The sequence below is a fragment of the Quercus lobata genome, chromosome 11 (genome assembly GCF_001633185.2).
Source record: "Quercus lobata isolate SW786 chromosome 11, ValleyOak3.0 Primary Assembly, whole genome shotgun sequence".
Classification (NCBI taxonomy): Eukaryota; Viridiplantae; Streptophyta; class Magnoliopsida; order Fagales; family Fagaceae; genus Quercus; species Quercus lobata.
Window position 1 is genome coordinate 33,613,716 of NC_044914.1, and position 10,700 is coordinate 33,624,415.

Genomic DNA, 10,700 nt, shown 5'->3' on the forward strand with positions numbered 1-10,700 from the left:
ATGGCAGGAATACTAGCAAGCCAACAGAAGGAGCAAACAGTGGGCTAAAAGAGAGAAAAGTCCATAATCAAGAAAGGCCCAGCCCTTGGAGAAAGCAAGCCATAAAGAATGGAGGATCAGAAAACAGTTCACGCCACAAGAGGTCAAGAATGAGCGGCAGAATGCACAGACGAACCTCCAGTCCATGGCAAACGCATGAGCGGCAGACAAGCTTTGAACATACACGAAAGTGAAGCACGCACAAGGCCCAAGCACCACCAACCTGTACCCAACCAATACAGGAGTGGTGGGTCATAGGTCAGAGGTAAGAGAGGGTATGGTCTAGCGGTGGGGAGAAGGGAAAGCCTACTCTAGGTTCCCGCTCAAACTCTTTTGGGGGAAATGTCTTGCTGGGATGACATACCACCCAAAAGAAGGAAAGATGAGTTGGAACCACTAGGTGCATGCCACGAGGGATAGCAAGAAAGAATACCCACACTGTGGTGGATAAGAATGCCATGGTGAACAAGCAAACAAAACAGTTTTCTTTGTAATGGGGAGTGGCACAGCCAGCACAGGTAAGTGGTGGTGGCTGGGCAGCTGACAAACCAATGGGTGGTCTGGAAGGATACCCAAATCTTGATAAGTGGTGGTGGCTGGGCAGCTGACAAACCAATGGGTGGTCTGGAAGGATACCCAAATCTTGATAAAAGTAGTTAAAAGTTAAAATGGTAAAAACCAGTCACAACAGGCAGTATATAAAAGGCCCTTGCTGTGCACAATATTATCATCGCAATAGTAGTAACCATTAGGAGAAAATTACAGTACCACCATTACCATAACACTACATGAGTAAGCACTAAGAAAGAAAGAAAAGAGTGGGAAAGAATTAAAGTAACAAAATGGAGAAAAAAGAAAAAGAGAATCAGGAAGAGAAATAGAGAGTGTGGAATGGTAGGCATGCACCAATAGACTAATCCCTTCTCTCCCTCTAAAAACCTACCCTCTATTGGGGATAAAGGATTCACTTGGGGAATAAGCCATTCAGGCCTGTTCCCTCAAAGTGGATAATTTCTACTACAGGATCCTCTTGCAAGGTTACCCACGTTGAGGAAATGGTTCCCTCCTTGGAATTAGTCTCGTAACACAACTGAACACGGCAGACTAACCTTTTCCTTCTTTGATTTCATTCCTTATCATTATTATTTCCTTTCTTGTCTTTGTAATTTCACTTATAATATGTTCCTTGTTGCTATATCATTCTTTTCCTTATTTTAATTTAGGATCCCTTATTTGTTTTGCCTGGTAGTAAGCACATCTCTTTTATTATTGTTTTATTATATTTATCTAGAGTAACTCTATTGCAATAGTTTCGTTTCATCTAACAGCAAGTGTGTTACCTTTATTATTGTCCCATTGTATCTGTCTGCCATAACTCTTTGTAGCAATTTCGCCTGCCATAGGGATGTGACCAAAGTTTCAGCAAAAAATGGCATAGTTTGTGCATAAGCCAAACCAAGGTGAATTGCAATTCAACCGGTCCTGACTCTTCTACCCAGAACACTTGGGCACAGTGTAGCAGAAGGCAGCCCAGCCCAAAGGCGCAAAAAGGCTCACCACATTTAAATTGGCGACTCTGTTGGGAAGTTGGGAAACAGACATGGACAGAGGACAAAAGCCCTCACAAGCAATGCCCCCAAAATCTAGAATGACACGAAACATGGGTGGCATGCCCTCACAAGCAGAGTCGAGGTTAACAATGCCTCACCAATAGCAGCCTAACTAGGCAGATGGTATCAACAGAGTGGAGGCTAAACCCCAACCGTAACCAAGGATCCACACTAATAATGCCAACGTTTAATTAAGGTGTTGCAATCGTTGCAACACTCGCAGCAGCAAATGATGGAAGAAATCTGTTAGCCAAAAACAGACAAGACGAAGGAGAAAAGGAGCCAACATAACCCAAAGCATACAGCAGATAAAGAGGAGACACCAGTTAGAGGTGCTCCGCAGAATGCAGAACAACGTTTCATTACTATAGCTAAAGTAGCAGCTCTCTCGGAGCAAGAGAGGGCCAGAGCACTTAAGGAGAGATTCTATGCACGAAGACCTCCTTACCCATTGAGGATACTTAGCAAACCATACCCCGAGAAGTATGAACCACGAGTTTTTACACAGTATGATGGCAAGAAGGGAAGTGCTGTTAAGCACGTAAGTAAGTTTGTTGATACTATTGGCCCTTATGTGGCAGACGAGAACTTATGTCTTCGGGAATTTTCTAAATCACTATGTGGCCAAGCATACACTTGGTAAATCGGCCTAAAGCCAAGGTCAATCCGAACTTGGGATGACATGGTGGATGTATTTTGCACCAAATACTTCCATGGAAAGGAAACAGTAACGCTTGCAACCTTGCAAGCAACCAAGCAAAGAAACAGTGAGGATTTAATGGAATACGTCAAAAGATTCAGGGACATAGCACTTGACTACTATGATAATTGTGAAGAAAAAACATTGGTGGAAATGTGTATGACAAATATGATCAGGGAGTACAAAGCCGTCTTGGAAAACTTGGAAATCTCCTTGTTTGCATAATTGTTGCAGAAAGCCAGGAAGACTGCTCAATCAATGAGGCCCAGTTCTGACAAAAGGAACGCCCCACAGACTATGGCAGTATCTGTTGGCGAAAGAAAAAGGAAAGCTAATGGAAGGGAATATGATACCCCTCCACCACTACCATGCACTCCAAAGGAGCTAGATGTGCTCCTAGATAAGTGAATAGCAGACGGAGTTTTTAAGCCCTATCAGGTGTCCAGAAAACCCACAGAAGAAGAGTGGAAGGACCCACGTTTTTACCGCTTGCACAACTATATGCATCATCCTACTACAGAATGTTGGGCACTTCGCAGGCTAGTGCACCGCAGAATCAAGGAAGGGACTCTGGAGTTGTCCCAGCCCGAAGTTCAAAAAAACCCACTCCCAAACCAAAAAAGGAAGGGTGTAGCAGCTATTGTGATCTACGCAGATCTAGAGGAGGACGAGGAAGAAAGTCCAACCCTACCAACTGCAGCAATTACCACCTTATAGAAGAGTTCTAAGTCAAGAATTTGTTCGACCAATTGGGGCTCACAGGGCAGGGATAGAATGTCTAACAGTTGAAGTCGCAGGTGACAGAGCTCTCCTGTAGGAGTCAAGTGAGATCACTTTTAGTGATGAGGATATGGAAGTGGGGTACTTAGATCACAAGATGCCCCTTTACTTAGCATCATCTATAAATCAAATTCCCATCAAGAGAGCCTTGGTTGATACGGATGCTTCCATAAATCTTATCCCACTAAGCACTCTCCAAGCAGCAGGAATTTCAAAGAGGAAGATTCAGGGATGCCCAATGGAAGTGACAAGATTCGGGGGAAGAGATGAGTACACCACAGGCCACATTCAGTTATGGCTGAAGGTGGGTCCAATAGCCTCCCTAGCCCGCTTCCATGTGGTAAAAATGGAAGTCTCGTACCATGTGCTTCTGGGAAGACCATGGTTACATAAGCACTGATTAGTCTCGTCCACCTATCATCAGTGTGTGAAGGGAAGGTTGAATGGCAGAATGATACACATAGCAGCAAATCCATCACCGTTTGAGAAGGCAGAGGCTCATTTAGTAGAAACTATGTTCTACGACTAATGGGCACCATCTGGGGAGAGCTCAATATCGAAACCACGAGGTAACTTCATACCTAGGTGGGAGGACATCCAAAGTGATCCAGAACCCGATCTGAGGAAGCTGCTATCGCAAAATAAGAAAATGAAGGAAGCACCCACTATGAAGTCAGATGACACACCACAATTTGTCAAGGTTTGAAGCCCTGATGGTAGGATTGTATACAAATTATGAAGGTGTGCGGGGCCCACAGGAGTGGTGGGTCATGGGTTAGAGGTAAGAGAGGGTATGGTCTGGCGGTGGGGAGAAGGGAAAGCCTATTCTAGGGTTCCCATTCAAACTCTTTTGAGGGAAATGTCTTACTGGGATGACATACCACCCAAAAAAAAGGAAAGATTAGTTGGAACCACTAAGTGCATGCCATGAGGGATAGCAAGAAAGAATACCCACACTATAATGGATAAGACTGCCACAGTGAACAAGCAAACAAAACAGTTTTTTTTGTAATGGAAAGTGGCACAGTTAGCACAGGTAAGTGGTTATGGCTGGCCAGCTGACAAACCAGTGAGTGGTCAGGAAGGATACTCAAATCCAGACAAAAGTAGTTAAAAGTTAAAATGGTAAAAACCAATCACGGCAGGCAGTATATAAAGGGCCCTCACCATGCACAGTATTATCATCGCAACAATAGTAACCACTAAGAGAGAATTATAGCACCACCATCACCATAACACTACATGAGTAAGCACTAAGAAAAAAAGAAAGAAAAGAGTGGGAAAGAATTAAAGTAACAAAACGGAGAAAAAAAGAAAAGAGAATCAAGAATAGAAATAAAGAGTGTGGAATGGCAGGCATGCACTAATAAGCTAATCCCTTCTTTCCCTCCAAAAGCCTACCCTCTATTGGAGATAAAGTATTCGCTTAGGGCATAAGCCATTTAGGCCCGTTCCCTCAAAATGGATAATTTCTACAACAGGATCCTCCTACGAGTTTATCCACATTAAGGAAATGGTTCCCTCCTCGGAATTAGTCCCGTAACACAACTTAACACGGCAAACTAACATTTTCCTTCTTTGATTTCGTTACTTATCATTATTATTTCCTTTCTTGTCTTTGCAATTTTACTTATAATGTGTTCCTTATTGCTATATCATTCTTTTCCTTATTTTAATTTAGGATCCCTTAATTTTTTTGCCTGGCAGTAAGCACATCTCTTTTATTATTATTTTTTATTATATTAATCTACCGTAACTCTTTTGCAATAGTTTTGTTTCGTTGAACAGCAAGTGTGTTACCTTTATTATTGTCCCATTATATATGTCTGTCATAACTCTTTGTAGCAGTTTTGCCTGCTATGGGCTTGTGACCAAAGTTTTAGCAAAAAGAGGCATAGTTTGTGCATAAGCCGGACTAAAGTGAGTGACAATTGGACTGGTCCTGACTCTCCTACCCAGAACACTTGGGCCACAATGTAGTAGAAGGCAGCCTAGCCCAAAGGCGCAAAAAGGCCCACTACAGACATTACACAATAGAATATTTTAAGAATCATAAACTTTCGTCAGGGTTTAACTGAGAGAATAACAATATGATATATTTGCTATTTTTCAAAATATTAATGGAAAAATTGATTTATTTTAAATTTTAAGGAGGAATTGTGAACTACTCCAAATATAAAGGATGAAAAGTGATTTTATCCTAAGTTTTTGATTTTTGGTGTGTAAAAGTGTGTTTTTACTTAAAATTTTGCCTAAAGATAAAAATACAAAAAGTCAACCCAAGAAAACTGGATGCGAAACAGTGAATTTTGAATCAACAAAGTTGGCTTAACCAAAAACAATTTCTAGAAATACAATAGAATGGGGTACAACAATCTCATAATAATAATACCTTCATAATTTTGTTATATTTTATTTTGACTTGTAAAGAATTGACACTTCAACAATTATGAATATATTATGACGACAACAAGATGTCTTAAAATTTTCACAAAAGAAATTCTATATCTACAATATTTTCACAACAAATTATAAGTAGTAGATTGTTATAAGTTGTTATTGACTGGCAAAAAAGTAATTTTATTGGTAAGTTTAAATTGGAACCAATAATAATTTACCACTTATGATTTGTTATGAAAGTATTATGAGAAATGTTGTGGATATAGCATTTCTTTTTTCCCAATATCTTCATTTTTAATTGTGATTAGTTTCAATATGATATTTTATTTTGACCTATAAGGAATTAACACCTTAACAATTTGTGAAAATATTATGACAATTTGTTGTGTTAATATATTATTATTTTATATATACAAACAAGTCTCATATGATTATATAAAAATAAATAAATAAATAAAAAAGAGTTGAGTCAACAAACCGAATAATATTACCCAGGAAAAAAAAAAAAAAACTGTAGCTACTATAGCTACAGTACCAATTGAACAAACCAAAAAAGCACTGTAGCTACTATAAATTTGTGCATTCGTGCTTTTTATACATAGATATAATGAATTAATCAAGAATAAACAATTTTTATATTCTAACAATTGATATCCTTACATAGTTTTCTTGTTATTAACTCAAATATAATTTTCATTCAAAATTTTACCTTGTTCAAAAAATTGAATATATAAATAGGTCAATAAACTATATATTTTTTCTATAATATAATGAAATAATCAAAAATAAATAATTGACATATTCTAACATAAAATATCCTTACATGGGTTTCTTTAAATTATTTAATATATATCTTACTTCTATTGTTCTTAAATGTATTTGTGTATGTACAAAGAATTACAAACTAGTAACATTTCTTTGAAATCAATACACTCATACTAAAAACTCAATAACATCATATTCACATGCATCAACTTTCATACATTTCATTCACTAATCATGTCAAATCACGGTATCACGCATCCATACTAGATTTTTACAATTAAATTGTAGTGCTTGCATTTGTGAATAAGAAAAGTTCATTAATTTATTTCTATAGAACACCAATTTTAATCAAAGTCTCTTTTAGAATTAATTTCACTCCACATAAAAATCAATGGAAGATGAAGATGTATAAAAGTGATCAATTTATTAGGGTCCGTCTGAAGTAAATTGATTTTATTAGTTTATTTTACTTGAAAATAATAAGTTACATAAAAATATAATTATATCTTAAAATTAAGATTTAAAAATATAATAGATTATAATGCTCGAATCAATTATCAACCTCATACTTTGCAAGGTGAAGAGTTTGAGGGCTTTCTACCATTACACAACCTTTGCGGCCTCAGGTGATAAAAGGGACCCTTTTATCTTGTGGATGTAGACAAAGTGGCGGTGTGGCTGGAACCCGAAAGCAATGGATCACTCCACCAACCGGAGTTCACATACCGTACCCTTACTTACGCCACTGTTCTCTCGAGTTAGAGACTCATGATCAGACGTCAATTTTTCTCATTTGCTTTCATTTCCTTCCATTTGGTCCCGTTAATTATAGGGTGCTGTCTATTACACACAACCATAAACAAATGCTACTTTTGCACAAAAACAAAAACTATGACATCAAGTCAATTTTTAATTTAAAAATGTGTGTAAGATGGTGCATAAATGGAATACAAATCATCTATATCATTTTGTGTGTTCCATTTTATATTCTACCAATTACAACTTGCCATGTATTTATTTAATTTTTCTTATAAATAGTCAAAGTTTAAAATGGAAAAAAAATAAACACATGACAAATTATAATTAATGGAACATAAAATGAAATACAAAAAATGGTACAAAGGATTTGTATTCACGTAAATGTACCGACAGGACATTAACATTAATTTGCATGGTTATATATATGCTAGCTTTTCTCATTCCTCCACATCCTCACTCACCCATTCTCTCTTTCTCACAATTGTGTGTTTGAGAGAGAGAGAGAGAGAGAGAGAGAGAGAGAGAGAGAGAGAGAGAGAGAGAGAGAGAGAGAGAGAGAGAGAGAGAGAGAGAGAGAGAGAGAGAGAGAGAGAGAGAGAGAGAGAGAGAGAGAGAGAGTAGCATTGAGGCGGAAAGGACTACAACAGGATGGGCAGCCAGAGAACCTTCGGGAATTCTATCTCCATATACCTACACTCTCAGGTAAACATCTCAAATCCATGCTTTGATTCTCTTTTCTCTAATTTTTGACACATATATTCCACTAATTTTATCTGAGTTTCTCCCACAATCAAACATATTTCTTTTTTTTTTTCTGCAGAAACACTGGCCCAGAAGATGTTTACGTCAAAGTAATCTGCTGTGGAATTTGCCACACTGATATTCATCTGATCGAGAATGATTTTGGCAAGTCCAACTATCCAATGGTTCCTGGGTACACACTAAAACACACTCCCACTTGCTTTTTTCCTTATTTACTTATCAATTTATATCCATCTTCTAATGCTTGTCATGATTTGATTCTATCTTTTTTCTCTCATTTTTTGAGCTTATTTGATTAATTTTTATCATTATTAATGGAAACTGAAACAGGCATGAAGTGGTAGGCGAGCTAGTTGAGGTGGGATCAGACGTGAGCAAGTTCAGAGCAGGAGACATGGTGGGAGTGGGATACATCATTGGATGCTGTAGAAACTGCCACCCATGCAAAAACGACATCCCGCAATACTGCAACAAGACAATCTTGTCCCTTAACGACGTTTACACTGATGACAAACCCACCCAAGGCGGCTTTGCAAGCGCCATGGTTGTAGACCAAAAGTAATTCATACTCACAACCATATTTCTTTCACATAATAATATGATAAAAAAAAAATTAAAAAAATTAAAAAAAAAAAAAAAAAACTCTTTTTCTTTCTTGCAATACAAGAAAGCTATGGGTGTGCCAAAATACTAGAATCTATTTCTTTTAATTTATAGGTTTGTGGTGAAGATACCAGATGGGACGGACCCAGAACAGGCAGCACCACTATTGTGTGCAGGAGTGACAGTTTACAGTCCACTGAATCACTTTGGGTTGAAGCAGAGTGGGTTGAGAGGTGAGATATTGGGGCTTGGAGGATTGGGACACATGGGGGTGAAGATGGCCATGGGCCACCATGTGACAGTAATAAGCTCTTCGAATAAGAAGAGAGAGGAGGCATTTGACCATCTTGGTGCTGATGAGTACTTGGTCAGCTCTGATGCCACTCAGATGCAGGAAATGGCTGACACACTGGATTACAGTATTCACACTGCGCCTGTGTTTGACCCTCTTGAGCCTTAACTTTCTTTGTTGCAGTTAGATGGGAAATTGATCTTGATGGGTATTATTAATACCCCTCTGCAGTTTCTCACTCCAGCGGTTCTGCTTGGTAAGATTCTCTCTTTTTCAACTGGGATTTAGAGGTAGAAAATTTAGTCAAAGATTGGAAATTTTAATTCTGGTTTCTAATTTTTTAGGGTAATGCTATATTGGAGACTACAATTTTTATTCTTTTGGTCAAAGACCGAATCTTTTTTGTGTAATTAATGTTTTTGGAGGTCGTGTTTTTTTTTTTTGGTTTCCCATAGTTTTTCTCAAAACTTTCAACCAGAAACTAATCACTGTTTGTAACGAGAGGGCCCATAACGGGGTAAATCGTTGGCCCAGAAAGTTTTTTCAAAGTGCTATTACCCGGACTTGAACTGGAGAGCTCCCGGTCAAATCCAAGACAGTCACTTTGAGATCGAGTACCCACCCACTCGACCAACTCCACTGGGTTTGGTGGTAGTCGTGTTTTGTCCCTTGGACTTTATCTTTAAAAATTAAGAGTAAAGGTAGATAGTAAAAAAAATTTACAAACTTATGTGATAAGTAATTATTGGTAAATGAAAAAGTGATGTTACTAGTAGGCCTAAATGAAAATCAATAAGAAATTTATCACATCAACAATTTGTAAAAATGTTACTATATAAAATAGTTTGTGGTTGTAACATTCCTCAAAAATTTAGACAAAACTTAGGTACAGTATTTTAAGTATTGTTCCTTAGGTTCTTCTCTTAAGATTCAACCATATGGTTCCTTAATTAAAAAATACATTTCCCTCTCATGAGAAAAAATTCACATGATAGAATTTTAAGAGGGAAATTTAAAGAACAGCACTTAAGTACTGTACTTAGGACTTGCCTCAAAAATTAACGTCAAAGAACTTATAATTCTTACAAAAACTGAAACATTTATTGCATTTTATGGGATCTAATAGTGAGTGATTTGCTTTGTTTGCTTCAATTTGTGCAGGGAGGAAGACAATTACTGGGAGCTACGTTGGGAGTGTTAAGGAAACAGAAGAGATGCTTGAGTTCTGCAAAGAGAAGGACCTGAGTTTCACAATTGAAGTTGTCAAGATGGATTATGTTAACAAAGCCATTGAAAGGGTGGAGAAGAATGATGTTAGATACAGATTCGTAGTGAATGTTGCCGGAAGCAAGCTTGATCAATGAAAACAAATACACCTATAAGAGAAATAAAAGATTCAACTCTGTTTAAGACATTTACTAAATGTCATATTTTTGCTTCTTTTTAGTGACTTAGGCCTCGTTTGATAACAGTGTTTAAACAACAAAAAATGTTGTTTAAAGTTTAAATACCACAACACATTTTTTCACACATTTTTTCACCCAAACATATTTTCACAAAATTTAAACAATATTATTAGAAATCTCTTATTAAACGGGCCCTTAAATTCAATGTTTTTCTCCATAATAAGAAGCCGAGGTGGTATTTTCTGGATTTATGGGTTTACTTTTGGCCGAAGGAGATCTAGCCCCGTTGTGTTTCTATCTCGCGTCAATTAATATCATAGCACGTTTAACATCATGCTATGGCAAAAAAGTCTACATTAAGAGATGATTGTAGGGAGTAGGCTCTCAAGATGATGATTGAAACTAATAATGAGAGATTAACCCATGAACTCTACGAGAGCATACATATCAATTTGGGTTTGAATGCCAAACAATTTCGTGAAGAGAATGGGAATAATCGTGTTAGAGATTGTGCTCATAGCTGAACTACCAATCAACACGTTCTTAATTTTAACGATATTCCATATCTTAATGGTGTATCGCAC

The 10,700-nt window shown here is 37.5% G+C and overlaps 1 pseudogene; it reads left to right on the forward strand.

Annotated features, from left to right (window-relative positions):
- The first annotated feature begins 532 nt into the window (after positions 1-532).
- Positions 533-10,161, forward strand: LOC115966745 (annotated as a pseudogene).
- Positions 10,162-10,700: the final 539 nt, after the last annotated feature.